The following is a 17,932-nucleotide window of genomic DNA, read 5'->3' as shown; positions in this document are numbered from 1 at the left end:
CTAAATACAACCTACATACATGTCTACAGACCTCTAAGAGTTTCAACAGTGAAATATGACTGGACAGGGCCCCGTCGTACCGTTAGACAACATATACATATATTTAGATCAAAGGGATCACTACAAGAAATCTGACTTTCAGCGACCATTCGTTGACGAAGGGATATGAATCCGGTCGTTAGAAGTTACATACAACAACCAATATTTTGTCAGTCGCTAAATGTCAATTTTGAGTTGAATAATAACAAAGGGATTAAATCCTGTCCGTAAATCCCTCAATATCCGGTCGTTTATACTACCCCCTAAAAAAATTAACGCGCCAACCTTTTATTTTTCCCTCATTTCTCCTCCCCACCTCCTTTTAAACCATTCCCCTCCCCCCAAAACCCTCACTTTGAGCGTTAAATCAAACCTACCCACTCCCACCCGTCTCTTTCTCTATCTGCGTGAACTGGAAGAGAACGTGCTCTAGGAGAAGTAGATAGTAATTATGGTGCGCCACTAGCCAATGGTTTCCATGTTGGTTGAAGGTGAGGTAGGTATTGAGATGCGCAACATCTCTTATTTTATTCTTAACTTTGATGAAAATTATTTTTTATTAAATTCTGACTTGCTCTTAATGATAATGGTTTACCTTTGAGTACTCAGAGAACTATTTATAATGAATGTTATACTTAGGTTTCTGGAAATTTTTTATTTGTTTTAATTTATTTATGAATGGTGATTAATTCACTGTAGGCTATGATCTTTTGTTGATGATATAGAAATTAGTGGCTATTATCTTAAGTGTGTGACAACCAATTTTGGTAGGAAGGTCTAATTAGTATAAAAGCTCAATAGGGATTTATCTTCTAGGTCGAGCTTGTCACATGAGGCTTGCCTAGTGTGGGTTATCTCTCCTGTGTCGTTTGCGGGATATCACACAGGAGTGAGATTTATCCTGTGGGCACCTGAAGGATAGCAGTTGTGGGTTCCCTTGTCATTAAAAAAAAGTATAAAAGCTCAATCAAACACTTGTATTGCATTGTGATGAATGATAATACAATCTGCTAGTCCGGGGGTTCTCCCTGGGTTGTATAAGTTGGATTTACTTTTGATGTTATTTCTTAATTGTTTGAAGATTGAAATGGTCTAAGGTATGACGACCCCGTCCTCCCCCCTCAACGACTGAACTCCTAAGGTTAAGTTTTTGCGCCGTTTGTTCAAAGATTGTCAAATTTTTGATGATTTACTTTAAACTCGGCATTGGAGAATGTATTAGATTTATCACAACAGTGGATTGTGATAAATAGTTCTGCAATACCCTATTTAATAAAAACATTTAACTGAAACTCACTTGAAATAGAAGTGGAAGTATCAATGGCTACAATTGGTACCTTTTCTTGGCACCACGACTTGTTATGATGCAAACGCATATTAGTTAAAGACATTGTTATTAGCGTACACTTAATAAATGGCTTCTAATGTAGTGTTATTCTTTTATCCCTAAACGTGTGCCATCAGTGACTAAATTATTTCCATAATGAGTTGTTTCTCTATTCTCATTCTTTATGTAGTTTGATAGAGACATATCTAGACCTTCACTTTTGCCGTCTCTGCTAGAAGGAGATACTAATGTAATTATGTTGGTTCTTTTCTTCTGGCCAAGTTTTTGGTTAATTTAACTTTTACTATATGGGCAAATTTGTTGTTCTTTCTCAATTGTCATGTTATTTAGGTAATTCGACTAGTTGGCTAACTTTGGCGTGCTGAATATCATTAATTTATAGAAACAATAGAACCACTGATATTGTATCGCTAACTCATTAACTGACCACTTTCTGCATTTCTCCTTGTGTGAATCTCTAGCCTGCAGTTGAAAAAAAAAATCTCTTGGCTGCATATGTATTATTGATCTTTGAGGAAGCTTGTCTTACAAAAATATGAAGGATCTAGCAGCAGTAAGTTCCTGGGTTCTGAAAGATTTACCATTTCCTTTTCTGGTTCTGTAGAAATATTTTTGTTTGATTTCTCACAGGTTTTCTAATTCTCAAAGGGGTTTTATGAGATGTCATGAGTTACCCTCACTTCTACTGATATATTGGGAATATTTTCTTTTGTGATAGGAGATGAACTACATACTTTATACAATTGTAGTATTAAATCATCTTTGATTAATTCATGGTACTGCTACTATCAAAATATTTTACTTATGGTACTCCTCAAATTTTACCAATCTATGGTGTTTCTGATAATTTAGTGGCTATTTTAGTGATCAGCTTAACTCATTTCAAATGACTCAAATATTTTGTTTCTCCCTTTTTTCGCGTGCAATTTTTCCATGATAAAGAAATAGCCTAAAGTATCTAGTCGTTCAACTGTATTGGTGGAGTTCATTTAGAGCTAGAATTAGTATATGGATATTTTTCATAAAGTGACTAATTTCACTTTTCCAGTAGTCTATCTATACTTCCTTAGAGTTCGATATAGTCCTTCTCTTACATCTTTGTGCAAATTTTATGTTCTTGGCATAAGCACTAGTACCTGTTGAGAAAAGGGGATCTATTTACAGAGGTACATAAGATTGTTATATTGTGTTCTATTGTTTTTTCTCCTCAAACACTCTACAGCACAATGAAAATTAATCTGAATATGTGTTCCTCATATGCAACTCTTGCACGATTAACGACAGATAAGAGATTGTGCTAATCAAAGCATGGGAAGAAAGTGAGATATCAAAAGCTGAAAATAAGTTTGTTCTGAAACTGCGCATTCTTGTACATGCTGAGGTGATAGAACTGCTAGTAGAGTTGGTTGGTTTAACATAGAAGGAAACTGATTGAACATTGAATTTGACATGCCTCAAATGACGATTTGTGGATTACAGTGTTATAAATTACTTGTCTTCAAGCCAATTTATCAACTATTTTTGGACTGAAATTGTCAATTGTATGGTAGTTGTTTCACTTGGTTATGTCATTTGGACAGTCAATCACTGATGTTTTTCTGGGCTTTGCTATTTAGTTCTTGATGATAAGGATCAAGTAAAACTAGATTTAATTAATATATGTGTAAATGATATAAGGAAGTATGAATTGCCGATAAGATGATCTTGGCAGTTTATATAGATCATTATCGTCATTTTCCTATTTATAATGTTGCAACTTTTGCACCACCATGGAGCATAAGTTGCAGATTATTAGTAAATTTTTTGCTGATTATTGTTAGCTATTCCTTATCAAAAAAGAAAAAATATTGTTAGCTATTCCAGAATCTGCTATTTGAGAGCAACATGCACCTGCTTTGTTATGGTAGTTTATATGTTTAGTAATAAGTAGAATTTTAAACCAAAAATTACAGTTTTTAACCAAATTAGAGGAGATGTATTTGTCTCGGGAAATGTTATATTTGTGCATGAATTTCACTACAGTTGGTAATTTGAATCTGTTTTTACCACTTTGTTGACAGTGCTCAGAAAAGAATGTCTGAAAAAAGAAAGCAAGCTTGGAGGCTGAGGTAAAGAGGACTGAGGTGAGAAGTCATTCTTCTATATTTGTGAACTGATACTGCTTCGCTCATCAAACAATACTGGTTTTGTGCAGCACAACAGAAACTGATTTTTAATAGATTAAGGTGCGTGTACACACACACGCACACAGGGCCGTTTCAACAACTTTAGGGGCCTAAAGCCAAACTTCAAACAGAGGATCTAATTCTTTTTAAAGGAGAGATCGTCATATAAGTTTAAGAATATGTTCCTGGCGTACGAGAAGCACTCTGCTGACATGCAATCTTGACGGTGATATGAGGTTCTTTTTTTTTCTGAGACTGCTGACGTGCAATGCTATTTTATGATCCTTCTTTTTATTGGAGAAATGTGATTAAATGGACATTCCAAAAAAACCTTGTATAATAATTTTCGAATGCTGTTCATGTTTTCATCATATGCACCTTATATTTCATCTGATATACATTAAAATTTAAACTGACATGAATTTAACCTTAGCAGATTCAGAATTTGAAGTCTGAAGAGCCTGGACTTGAAGAAAATAATGAGCAAGTTGAAGCAACTGAAATCTTAAAGCACAAGTTGAAGCATAAGCGGAACCTATTCTCTATTTGTTAAGAGTAATTTTTAAGATGTTTTTTTTGTACATGCTTTAACTTTGTTTTCTCTTTTGTTAGGAGACAAATGTAATGTCATACAATGTAGATGAGTATATTTGTTTTTCAATATGATACTATAGTTCTTTGTAATTAACTATGAAATCTTAATGGAATGATGATTGTTTGTATGTCCTCCAATGTTTGTGTGCGCTTGAATTCAATGAAAAAACAATTACTACTTTCTGGATGTTAAAAGTTCAATAGCAGTTCGAGAACCTAAAATCCAGTTATCACTATTAAAGGAGTTAACGACCGGAATTATAATCAGCGAAGGGATAATTTGGTCGCTAAAGAGGAATTTAACGACCGGAACTTATGTCGTCGCCAAAGAATCTTTAACGACCGGTTTCTCAGTCTGGTCGTTCACTTTTAACGACAAGGCTTTTAGCGACCGGTGACAACCGGTTTTTCTCCGGTCGTTACAAGAATTTAGTGACCGGATTTGGACTTATAACGACTGTATTTCCCCTCATTAAAATCCTTTTTTCTTGTAGTGGATCTATACCAAAATCTGGGCTCTGGAACAACAGAGCTCTCCAAGATAACAGAAAGGAAGTCCTAAGCTGGCGGCTCACCAAAGCGAGTATATGTACCTGCGGGAATGAAATGTAGTCCCCGAGGAAAGTGGGTCAGTACGGAATATGTACTGAGCATGTAAAGCGGGAAATACAGTAAAAGGATCATAATTGAAATGAGGAGTACAAGAAACAAGTACAATATTCAGAATACCCAAACACTTGCCTTTGAAACATAATCATGCTTCTCAATATCATATATCATATACCTATATGCCGTACCCGGCCCTCTAGTGAAGGACACGGTTAATAAAGTCATCATATGCCCTCCTGCCCGCCATAACATGTCATCATATCATCATATCGTCATATCATCATATCATCATATTACCATATATATATATATACTGTACCGGCCCTCTAGTGAGGGACTCGGTGAACAATGCAGTGAAACTGTGCACGATAACATACCCGGCCCGGGACTCGGTGAAAGATATATTGAGGCAAGCACGAGCAGAGTAGTGAGAAACCATATGCAATTTTAAACATTATCAAAGACTCAATGGAATAATCACAACGAACTATCATTTGCAAATTCAAATAATAATCATATCAAGTACCTTCGGATGTCCCTGTGGATTTTATCAAAACGGAACTTTGAAATCATATGTACATATCAAAACAATAATGAATCAAATTCTGAGAATCAAGAACATTAGCCATCCTAGTGGCTCTAAGAATAGGAACTTCTTTGGAACCATATACATATTGTCTATTCGTTTTGTAAGGATCATGCCAAAAAAAAGAAAGAAGTGTCAACTTTACATACCTTTGGCGTTTATTCGTAACACAACACGTATACGCTGCCCAAAGTTTCAACCTATATTAAGACGTCAAGAATTATGGTTAAGCTACGGGGAGATTCAAAATGTTTCCCAACGTTAGCAACTCCTTTCTAGACAATTTAGACGACGGTTTCCTTACATCCCAAACTAATTACATACTAGTCAAGCTAACGCCAATAATTATACATTTAAGTACTATATCGAGGCTATTCAATACAAGATGCAAGAATCACTCCGAACAGCCCGCACAACATTCCAAATAGTCCACACAATATTCCAAACAACCAACGTTCACAATATTCAATAACGATTCACATCCGACTACTACGTCTTCAAGTTATTCGTAATAGTCCGTAACCTTAACGTTTTCATGTAACCAACTTTATAACAGACCAACCAACATACAACACAATGCATAATCTTAATTATCATTAATCTTTCAAGCTCAATAAGAACAACGACGACACACCCAAAACAGCCCCTAACTATTACACAAATGATGTTCGGAATTCTTGCAAACGCTTAAAAACATACCAAGCCACCACATGCGATTCTTACACATTATTTCATATCTTATTTTCATATAATTTCAGTGAGATATGACCAGAAGTTACCCGACAACTACATCATCAATTCATACGCAAATAAGCTACATTATTATCACTATAATCCTTACAACATCCCACAAACAAATTTAACTCCAACTCTAACCATTTAATACCTTTATTCTCATCATAAGATTCATAACAACAAAAATCAAAATACCAAGTAAAATCAGTCCACCACCTTCTACACAAAACAGTCCCTACACGGCTTCAACCATGCTTCAACTTCAACACACATAATTTCATGGATTCAATTTGTATTCATATCAACACAACTTCACCTATAACTTTCTACTTCTTTTCATACTTTTAATATGTAATTTATGATAGCAACAACCATAATTACTAAATAAAATCAGTCCACCCATTTCAACTAAAATAGTCCCTACGCCCACATTAGCATTCCAACACCAACATTCATAATTTTATACATGCAATTCATGTTCACCAAGTTACAACCATACTTCAACATCAACACATATAATTCCATGGATATTATCATGCTCCAACATCAACACATCTAATTGCATGGATTCAATTTACATTTGTACATTTACAACACGTCCAAATCCTTACTAAAAACGTGTAAAAAGATGATCAATTCTTACCTTAACAATCTAACTTCTCAACTCGGCTAGAATTTGATGACTTGAACTAATACTTGTTCTTGTTGCTCCAATGGCTACTCCAAGTTGCTATGCACCTTCCCAAGGGTTGAAACACCTTGGAATTTTTTTTTTTTGAATCAAAATGGAGGGCTCAAATCTGGCAGTGAGCTTATAAGATCTTGCATGGCATGTTTATGGTTTCTCCTTCACTTGAAACATAATGGTGAATGTGTAGAACACTTTAGGGACTTAATGGTTAGAAAAAAAATAGAAGGGATGGCCGTGCTTGGTGGTGGAACTGCCATGGCTGGCCGTGGCTCTCTCTCCTCTTCACTTGGTGAAAATGAGAGCCTCTCTCTCTAAGTTCACTTTGTGGGGTTGGGAAATGAGTTGTGGCAGAAGCATGGTCAACAAAGTAGACTATTTTGCTTCCCAAGAGGGTCTTACACGTTCCCCCAACTCAAGCATGGGCAAAAATCTGATTTGGTCATGTGGTAGTGGGGCCCATACGGCCACTAGTGCATAATTAGTGAATATTTAAGTCATAATACCTACTTAATAATCCAATCATGGTTAATTAATCCCTAAACTCCATTGATATGTTTACACTAAGTAAAATTTATAAACAAATTTATGTTCTAATAAAAATTGAAAAATTAAGGATATCTATTCCGTGTCCGGGAAGGGTTCTGTCTTTAATTCGCGTCGATTCTTTTATGAATAACTCGACGTATACAATACGGGGTATAACATTCTTCCCCCCTTTAGAACATTCGTCCTCGAATGTTGAATTGGTCCTGTAAGGTTCTATAAGAATTTTTGGAAAGGTTTCCCTTATCGTCATAACATATAGTCTTATCAGACAATCAATATAATCAAGTGAGGAGTTTAAGTTACCTGTAGGCGTAGGGAACAAGGAAGGATACTTGTTCTTCATCTCCTCCTCAGCTTCCCAGGTCATCTCTTCCCTATTGTTGTTTCGCCATAATATTTTGACGGAAGCCACGTCCTTAGTTCGCAACCTCCTAACCTGTCGATCAAGTATGGCTATAGGCTGCTCCTCGTAGGATAACTCCTCTATCACCTGGATATCATCTACGGGAAATACTCTGGAAGGATCTCCTACACATTTGCGAAGCATTTACACGTGAAAGACTGGATGCACTGCTTCCAAATCAGCTGGTAGGTCTAACTCGTAGGCAACTTGGCCTACTCTACGGATAATCTGATAAGGCCCAATGTATCTCGGACTTAGCTTCCCTTTCCTGCCAAATCTCATAACACCCTTCATGGGCGACACCTTTAGGAACACCCAGTCACCAACTTGAAACTCTAAGTGTCAACGTCGATTATCTGCATATGATTTCTGCCGACTCTGGGCTGCTAGTAATCTCTCCTGAATAAGCTTCACTTTATCAACAGCCTGCTGAATCATATCTGGGTCTATCAACTTGGTCTCACCAACATCAGACTAGCCAATAGGTGATCTGCACTTCCTCCCATACAAGGCCTCATACGGTGCCATCTGAATACTCAAATAGTAGCTGTTATTATAGGCGAACTCAATAAGTGGAAAATGATCATCCCAGCTACCCCGAAAATCAATAACACAGGCCCGTAACATATCTTGTAGCGTCTGAATGGTACGCTCGGCTTGTCCGTCAGTCTGAGGGTGAAATGCCGTTCTGAGACTCACTTATGTCCCCAATCCCTCCTGGAAAGATCTCCAGAAGTTAGCTGTGAACTGGGCTCCTCTATCAGAGATAATAGTTGTGGGAACCCCGTGAAGTCTCACTATCTCCTTAAGGTACAACCTGGCATAATCCTCAGCTGAATATGTAGTCCTGACTGGAAGAAAGTGGGCTGATTTTGTCAACCTATCAACGATGACCCAAATAGAGTCATATTTTCGTGGAGTGCGAGGTAAACCTGTGACGAAGTCCATATTGATCACCTCCCATTTCCAGGTCGGAATCTCCATCTCCTGTAATAGTCCCCCAGGCTTCTGGTGCTCGATCTTAACCTGTTGACAATTCAGACACTGAGTAACAAACTCTTCTATATCCCTCTTCATGCCATCCCACCAATACAAGCATCTGAGGTCATGATACATCTTCGTTGACCCTGGATGAATAGAATAACGGGCATAGTGTGCCTCTCCCATCACCTGTTATCGTAACCCTGCAACCTCAGGTACACATAATCTACCTTTGTATCGTAGCACTCCGTCAGGTGCAACCTCGAATGGGGTTTCTTCCTTTTGAAGAGCTGCATCTCTATGATGTACAACAATAGGATCCTTGTACTGGTGTCTCTTTATCCCTTCTATGATAGAGGACTCAGCAACTGCTCGAACAGAAACCCTGCCATTATCAGCATCAGCCAAACGGACTCCCAGATTAGCTAACTGACAAATCTCACGGACTATGCCCTTCTGCTCTGGTCGTACATCTGCCAAACTACCCATAGATTTATGGCTGAGTGCATCTGCTACGACATTTGCTTTCCCTGGGTGGTATAGAATGTCAACATCATAGTCCTTCAGCAACTCTAGCCACCGCCTCTGCCGCAAATTCAGCTCCTTCTGCTTAAAGATGTATTGGAGACTCTTATGATCTGTATAAATGTCAACATGCACACCATATAAATAATGTCTCCATATTTTTAAAGCATGAATCACCGCTGCTAACTCCAGATCATGGGTGGGATAATTTCTTTCGTGCTTTCTGAGCTGTCGGGAGGCATAGGCTATAACTTTGCCATGCTGCATCAACACACAACCTAACCCAACACCGGAAGCATCACAATAAATGACATAGCCATCTGGTCCCTCAGGAAGAGATAGAACTAGGGCCGTAGTCAACTTATCTTTCAGCAACTAGAAGCTCCATTCACAAGCATCAGTCCACTGGAACTTAGCTGCCTTCCGGGTTAGCCTTGTTAAAGGCGCTGAAATTGAGGCAAACTTCTCTACGAACCTCCTGTAATACCCTGCTAGTCCCAAAAAACTGTGTACTTCAGTAGGTGTTGTAGGTCTAGGCCAAGTCTTCACCGCCTCGATCTTCTGTGTATATACCCGAATGCCGTCAGCTCCAATAATATGCCCTAAGAATGCTACTGCAGTTAACCAGAATTCACATTTGGAGAACTTAGCATACAATTTCTGGTGCTGAAGCACCCTAAGTACCGCCCTCAAATGATCTGCATGCTCCTCTTCTGATCGTGAATAAACCATAATTTCATCAATGAATACAATCACGAACAGGTCAAGGTATGGCTTGAACACTCGATTCATCAAATCCATAAACACTGCTGGAGCATTAGTTGTTATGTCCCGTATTTTTGCGCATTCGGAAAAATTTGAAATAATTTTGACTTGTAAGAAATAAGGCTATGTTTTTATTTTATTTAATATATGTGTGATGATCATGAAATGTTTATGTGGAAATATGGAGGAAGGCTGAGGGAAAAATTGGGAATTTCGGAAATTAGTTTCGGGAATTACAAAATAGGGCCCATAACTAATTGGGCTAGAAAAATAAAAAAAAATAAAAAAATAAGGCCCAATCCCAATAAGGTGGCCGGCCATGGAGCAAGAAGGGCCCAAGGCCCATGTGGAATTAATTGATCAAATAAATAAAGAAGACTTATCATTTGTCATCAACTAGAATATTCAAGAAACAAAAAAAAGAAGGAGAGAGAGCACCACCACAAGGTCATTCGGCCAAACAACAAGAAAAGATTTTTTTTTGGAAATTTTCCATCTTTGATCCATAAATTCATCTCTTCTTGAATCCCTACTAATTCCAAGACCCTCTTTAACGTGGCATAATCGTTGAAGTAAGAAAACTATTCTTTGTGGCAATTCAAGAATTATAGTCAAGTGGGAAAAAGGTAAGAATTCAATCCCTTTTCATGTTATGGAAGGTTTATATATGTTAGAATGTGTAGAATTGAATGAAATGCATGGAAATAACATGAGTTGTGTGTGAGCCGTGGGGTGTGTTGCATGTGTGTGGCCGTGTGGTGCCAATTGGTGGAAGAAGGGTGAGAATTAATCTCCTTTTATTATGTTATGGATGGTTATGTATGTTGTAGTATGTGGAAAACGAATGAAATTCATGAAGCTTCACGTATTGAGAATATGGCTGTGTGCATGGTGTTGTAGCCGTGCCTAAGTGTGGTGTAGGAACAATGATTTAATTGTTTTATTTAGTGTTCTAGTTGTTGTTGTTGTAGAATTCATGTTGGTAATGAAAAGTTGATGATTCTAGTCCAAGTTGTAATTGTTGGAAAGTTTTGGATAAAGTAGAGTGTTGGTAGAATTGTTTGAATGTTGTATGGAATGTTGAAGTATTCTTGGATATTGTTTAAATGGTTACAGAGTAGTAATTGAATATGTAGACAATCATGAATTGAACGTAAATGGGAGGTTGTCAAGTTTGTAGAAAGAAGTTGTTAATATTAGTATGCTTTTTGAACTTTATATGGATATTGTCGGAATAATAGTTGGCATTGTTGTTGCTAAGTTGGCCGGGATACATTCCTGGATTGGTTGTTGTGTATTTGGCCGAGTTGAATTCTCGGGGATGTTGAATTTATAGGGGAGATGCTGCCCAAATTTCTGTAGACAAGTATAGATTTAAGAATGAATTCCTAAAAGGCTTATAATTAACATTTGGTAATTGTGACCAATTGTAGATTTTGGCGGAAACGGGATTTGAGTTTGGACAAGCGTAAGAAGTGAAGAAGTTATGTAAGGCTTCACCTTTCCTTCTTTTGGCATGTCTTAGACATAATAGGTTTGGAGATGAGCCTCGGGGACGATTCTATTCCTAGAAATCCGAGTTTGAATTTGACCCTTTTTCATTCAATAGAATTGAATTAAGTTCTTCATGCCTTGATGAAATAATTGTTTAAACATCTATAACTTGCCCCAAATGGAACCGAATGACATTAAGTCTTTCATAAGTGACTCCATAAAGTTTAATGTACGGAATTTGTGTACGTCACCTCTGTTGACCCGAGGCGGGTCCACTATTCCCGAATCCTCTCCTATTGTTCTATTTGACTTATTTCCGTACGATAAGTAAAAGAAACTTTTGGTTATTGTTCCGACAACTAAACGATAGTTGCCTTAACTATTCCATTGAATCCTATGACATATTTTGATATGTACAGACACTCTTAAAAGCTTTGCTTTGACATAATTAGTCGGAACATCCGAAAGGTATTTGATATGATAATACGTTCGGTTGTCCCATTGGGCCTTTAATATGTTTGATATGTGTATAAAATTCCAAGTTCTATTTGATTCGATCAATAATGATATCCAAAGGGATTTTGACATGATAATGGCTTCCAAAATGCCTATAGAATGTTTTGTACTTCAAAAGCCCGTAGCTTTCGTATACTAATTCCGATTGACCCGAAACTTGTTTCCGAGCCTTCCTATGTCGATAAGTATGTTTGTAAATATGTTTGCATCTCGGGTCTTGATTTATGTGTATGTGGTTTCGCACTACTATGCTCCTGCAAGCCTTAATATGTCTGTTCACTGAGCCCGGGCCATGTATGCTTTCGTGCGTAATCCTCTGCATTGTTCACCGAGTCCCTCGCTAGAGGGCCGGGTACGGTATATGTATATGATGATATGATTATGGCACTGAGTCCCTTAATGGGCCGGGTACGATATATGTGCACACGATTCCATTTACCGAGTCCCTAAATGGGCCGGGTACGATATGACTTTACCGAGTCCCTAAATGGACCGGGTACGACATAATTTCACCGAGTCCCTCACTAGAGGGCCGGGTACGGTATGTATATGTATATGTATATGTATATGTATATGCATGCATGATAACATGAAAGCAGTATGACATAATTTGTTACCGAGTCCCTTAACGGGCCGGGTACGGTAGGTATATGATATACGATGTTCGTACACATGATCTTATTCACTGAGTCCCAGGATGGGCCGGGTACGGTCTGTGACATGATAACGTTTGACTTTGTCCCATAATACATAGGTACAGTAATTTCTTGATTATGGTACTTGACTTCTGTAACCTTTGTTCCAGTTATGATCTTTTCAGTTGTATTTCGTGCCTTACATACTCGGTACATTTTCCGTACTAACCCCCTTTCTTCGGGGGCTGCATTTCATGCCCGCAGGTACAGACGTTCGTGTGAGAGACCCGACAGCTTAGGTTACCTATTCTGCTGCTTTGGAGTGCTCCCTTGTCCTGGAGCCCATATTTTGGTACATACTCTTTCGTTATGTATATATGTATGTATATTCAGGGGTACGGCGGGGCCCTGTCCCGTCATATGATTCTGTTGTGTTTGTTAGAGGCCTGTAGACATATATGTGGGTCATGGGTCGCTATTGTTCGGTTATGTCTGTGGTTTGCGTAAACAACCTTAACGGCTGGTATGTATATATATGTTTATGTTTATGTTTCGATATGATATGTACGATATTTGCGACCGCTTCAGAATAATATTCGTATGGATTAGCAATGTTGGGCATGAATGAAATATGACTATGTCGATTTAGTAAGCAGGTGTGTACGGGTGTCCAGCTCGGGCACTAGTCATGGCCCACGGGGTTGGGTCGTGACAAAAGTGGTATCAGAGCGGTTTTTCCTCGGAATGTCTACAGGCCGTGTCTAGTAGAGTCTTGTTTATCGGTGTGTTGTGCACCACATCTATAAACAGGAAGCTACAGGACATTTTATGATGTTACCCTTTCTTTGGATCTTAGATTGTGCGATAGAGCCGTATTATTATGATGGTTCTTTTTTCTGACATAATGCTATGTTTTCAGCGATGCCTCCGAGAAAAGCGACAGCTGCCCAAAAGGGCAAGTCAGTAGCAGTTGTGGAGACTAGTCAGGCCCAGAGAGTTACTCAGGCCCGTATTCTGACTATGCTCGAGATTATGCCCCAGTCAGCGGGCTCTGCTACACTATCGTCGTCAGAGGAGCCTGGAGCAGCAGCCGCTGCCGCTGTGGATCAGGAAGCGGCTCCACCAGTAGCTCCAGAGGCTCCAGCGCCCGAGCCACCAGCTCCTCAGCTAGGAGCAGAGTATAGGGCGATGAGAGATGCTGTACAGTTACTGACGAGGTTAGTAGCAGCGCAGGCTCGCAGGCCTGGGCCAGGGGATGATTATATGGATAGACGTGACAGCCTAAGAGTTCGCCACTTTTTGACTTGTAATCCTCCGGAGTTCTATGGGTCAAAGCCCGAGGAGGATCCCCAGGACTTTATCCGACAGATGCAGCATACACTGAGATTAGTCAAAGCTTCTGAGACTGAGTCGGTCGAGCTGGCTTCATATAGACTGCGTGATGTAGCAGTTAATTGGTATGAGTCCTGGGAGCTGTCCAGAGGCGAGGATGCTCCACCGGCCGTATGGAACGAGTTTGTAGCCGCCTTTCTCAGTCACCTGTTGCCCCCAGAGTTGCGGCGGGCGAGAGTTGACAGGTTTTACAGCTGAGGCAGAATGGCAAGAGTGTCTGAGAGTATAGCTTAGAGTTTGATTCCCTGGCCAGATATGCACCTACCATTGCGGCGGATATGACTGACAGGATGCACCGGTACGTGATGGGATTGGATCATTAGCTGGTGGATAGTTGTATGGCGGTGGCATCCCAGACTGGTATGCACGTTGCCCTGTTACAGGCTTATGCGCAAGGAATGGAGGACCGACACAGAGAGGATCAGTCTGGTAGGGATCGCGATAGGAGGCAGCGCTAGAGGGTTAGATCAGCTGGGTATTTTGGGGAGTCTCGAGGCGGCCAGCCTCAGCAGCAGCATAGCGGACATATTTCTCAGCCAGCCCGTAGAATGCCTTCGCAGTTCACGGGCAGGTGATTCGATGGTACTGGGCACACATGAGTAGGCCAGAGTTCCAAGGCCTCAGGTTCGCAGGTGGACAGAGGTTCTGGTCAGATGAGGCCACCTTTGCCTCGGTGTTCTCACTGTGGTAGGCCCCATTTCGGGGAATGTCGTTTTGGCACGGATGCTTGTTTTGCTTGCGGCCGCCCAGGCCATGTTATGAGGGAGTGCCCGTTTAGGGGTGGTTCAGGTGGTTCAGCCCAGCCCACCGGATCAGCTGCCAGTTCATCTTTTCCTTCGGTAGCTATGCGGCCGACACCGGCGGGTAGCGGTAGAGGTCGAGGCGGAGTTCCCCGTTCCAGCGGTCCCTCGACCGCTTATATGCGTTGGCCAGACGACAGGACCAGGATGCGTCACCAGATGTGGATACAGGTATATTGTTGAATTTCCTACTAAATGTATATGCATTGATAAATTCAGATCATATTTTATTATATTTTCCCCTGATTGCTAGAGAAACTGGGATAGAGACCCGAACATTGAAGGGACCCTCTGAGGTAGCTATACATATACATGAAAAGTGAATCTTGAAAAATTTTAAAAGGCTAACTCGGTAACTACATAATCAGGAAAAATAAAGGATCCTCTCTAGATCAGAGTGGGACCTGCTACAAGAACCTTCCGGAAATCGTCAAGACCCCGACTTGTCCTAAAATATGTGATAAAGGTCGTGCGAGGCAGTCGATGCAATTATACCAAAATTAACGTATCGAAATGCACAAAAGTTTCGAGGTTAAGCGTGCTAAGGCCAGAGTAATTCTGGGATGGGTGACCCCTGGGAAGTATACTAGAATTTCTACAAATCTAGTTATAAGAGATACATGGGAATTTGAGGTAACCTAAATGAAATTTGAGCATGTGGAGTGGTTAGAAACCTTATAGAGGGTGCGTAGGTTGAGACGGACTAAATTAGTGAAAAGGAAGAAAGAGCAACGCGGTTCCGGAATGAGAATAAGTTTGAAAAAGTGTTTGAGAAATGTTTTGTAGAGAGAAATGGTGGTAAATGTGTATGTATGCATAGGACATTTCGTTTATGACTATATCGACCGGTAGGTGGACTCTAACAACCAGTGTTGTAATGTATGGGAAACATTAACTGGGAGAAATGCAAGACACGAGGTGAAAGGTATGGTACAGATAGTATGAGATAAGCTGATATTAATTTCACTACAGGTTAAGATTTGAAGATTATAATGCAACGATATTTGGAAAGGAAAGAGAGTAAGTAAATGGAAGATAAAGAGATCAAAATGTCGGAAAAGATGAAAAAGTAAGAAACATAATTAAGTAGAGCCTTTAACAGAATCGACGGGCTAAGTGTGAAATTAATTGTATGAAAATTTGAAGGATAGATCTATAAAGGGATTAGAATGTAGTAATATAGGACAAGTATATGGAAGTACGAAAGATATTAGGATCGGCTGGAAGTAGTCGATTGACTACTTAGCGAAGGAAACATAATTCCGCAGCCATGTTAGCACAGTTAATTTGAACATAAGAGAAGCCTTTCCGGAGGGTGACTTGAGGATGGAATCGATTTGCGAAAATAGAAGTAATATCTTACAAGCCTTGGAGTCGATGCTACAAATGACAAAGAAAGAAGTTGCTCATTAAGAAAGGACTTTAATTGTAAGGAAATCGCGGAAGGCAGTGGTTACTTAAAGACCATAGGCGTATACGGACCCTCTTAATAAAGGGGGGGGGGGGGGAGAACATACTAGAATTGAAACGAACTATGATAATCTGAGCTCCAGGAGAGGAAGCAATAAAGAGAGTAAGAATAATTAACATGAAATAATGCCTAATTATAAGGAGTGTACGTTGGAGGAAAGCCGAAAGGGGGTACCAAGGCGATGGACGCGAAGAATATGGAATATGCCATGCATGAATCAGAGATATTATCGAATTAGAAACGGTACATCCAGTCCTCCACATGCCTATGCTTCGCGAATGTGTTAGTGACTCTTCCCAAGTGTGTCATAAAAGTGATATCTAAGTGACAAAGAAGCTACCACATGAAGAATAATCTGTGTCTATAACGAATGGTCAGGTGAGAAGTTATACACCAAGAACGTGGACTCAATTAAGGTATCGCGGTACAATAATGATAGAGGGAAGACGATCTAGGAAGTTGAAAAAAGAAATGGAAAACGGAGTACCCCTATTTATTTGCTACGCCCACAGGCAATCTAAGCTTCTTGAATGGATATGTTAAATGATTATATAAGACGACTACAAGGGAAACCTCCCCGAAGTATTACAATACCCCTTCAGGTCAGTTAAACATTCGAGGACGAATGTTCTAAAGGGGGGGGAGGATGTTATGTCCCGTATTTTTGCGCATTCGGAAAAATTTGAAATAATTTTGACTTGTAAGAAATAAGGCTATGTTTTTATTTTATTTAATATATGTGTGATGATCATGAAATGTTGATGTGGAAATATGGAGGAAGGCCGAGGGAAAAATTGGGAATTTCGGAAATTAGTTTCGGGAATTACAAAATAGGGCCCATAACTAATTGGGCTAGAAAAATAAATAAATAAATAAATAAATAAGGCCCAATCCCAATAAGGTGGCCGGCCATGGAGCAAGAAGGGCCCAAGGCCCATGTGGAATTAATTGATCAAATAAATAAAGAAGACTTATCATTTGTCATCAACTAGAATATTCAAGAAACAAAAAAAAGAAGGAGAGAGAGTGTTATGACCAACATTTTGTGCAATCGGATGATTCAAGGCAATTGCGGGAGGACAACAAGCAAGGCCATATTATATTTTGTTTGGCACATGAGTGCTTATGAAAAATCTAGAAGTGGAAATATGGAGAAAGACGAAGGGTAAATTTGGAAGTTGGAAAAATGTTTCATAAATTACAAGAACTAGTCAAAAATACAAAGTGGGCTTGAAAGTTTTTTTTGGAAAATTTGAGGCCCAACGGGCCATAGGGCATGGGCTAGGCCCATGACTAATTAATTCATGATATTAAATAAGATGACTAAGTCATCTTTATCACAATAATCTCTAGTATTTTCAAGAAGAGGAGAACAAGAGAAAGAAGAGGAGAAGTTCTAGGGCCCTTCGGCCATAGAGGAATTCCAAAGAAAAATTTGCAAAAATTCTTTCAAAAATCATTTTCTACCAAGTAAAGGGTGCTTAACAAGGTGGAGTTGTTGTTGGAGGAAGAAAGATTCATAATCATACAAGTTGCCAAGTTGTAGTCAAGTGAGAAGTTGAAGAAGAAAGGTGAATTTTAATCTTGTTTTATGTGTTATACATGGTTTATATATGTTGTAGTATGCTAAAATGGAT

At 39.3% G+C, this 17,932-nt stretch overlaps 1 long non-coding RNA gene across 3 annotated transcripts; it reads left to right on the top strand.

The window, feature by feature from the left end:
* The first annotated feature begins 211 nt into the window (after positions 1-211).
* Positions 212-4,277, top strand: LOC132620417 (uncharacterized). 3 transcript variants are annotated; one of them, XR_009574893.1, is made up of 5 exons: positions 221-535; positions 1,849-1,940; positions 3,448-3,495; positions 3,582-3,788; positions 3,989-4,277. It is a non-coding gene; the product is annotated as an uncharacterized LOC132620417 (long non-coding RNA). The 3 variants fall into 3 exon arrangements; XR_009574890.1 differs by having other exon boundaries at positions 229-535; positions 3,448-3,510; XR_009574889.1 differs by having other exon boundaries at positions 212-535; positions 3,448-3,788.
* Positions 4,278-17,932: the final 13,655 nt, after the last annotated feature.

Source organism: Lycium barbarum, chromosome 2, assembly GCF_019175385.1.
Source record: "Lycium barbarum isolate Lr01 chromosome 2, ASM1917538v2, whole genome shotgun sequence".
In the NCBI taxonomy this organism is placed as follows: Eukaryota; Viridiplantae; Streptophyta; class Magnoliopsida; order Solanales; family Solanaceae; genus Lycium; species Lycium barbarum.
Note: the sequence above shows the minus strand (reverse complement) of the source record. Positions and strands in the feature narration are given on the sequence as shown.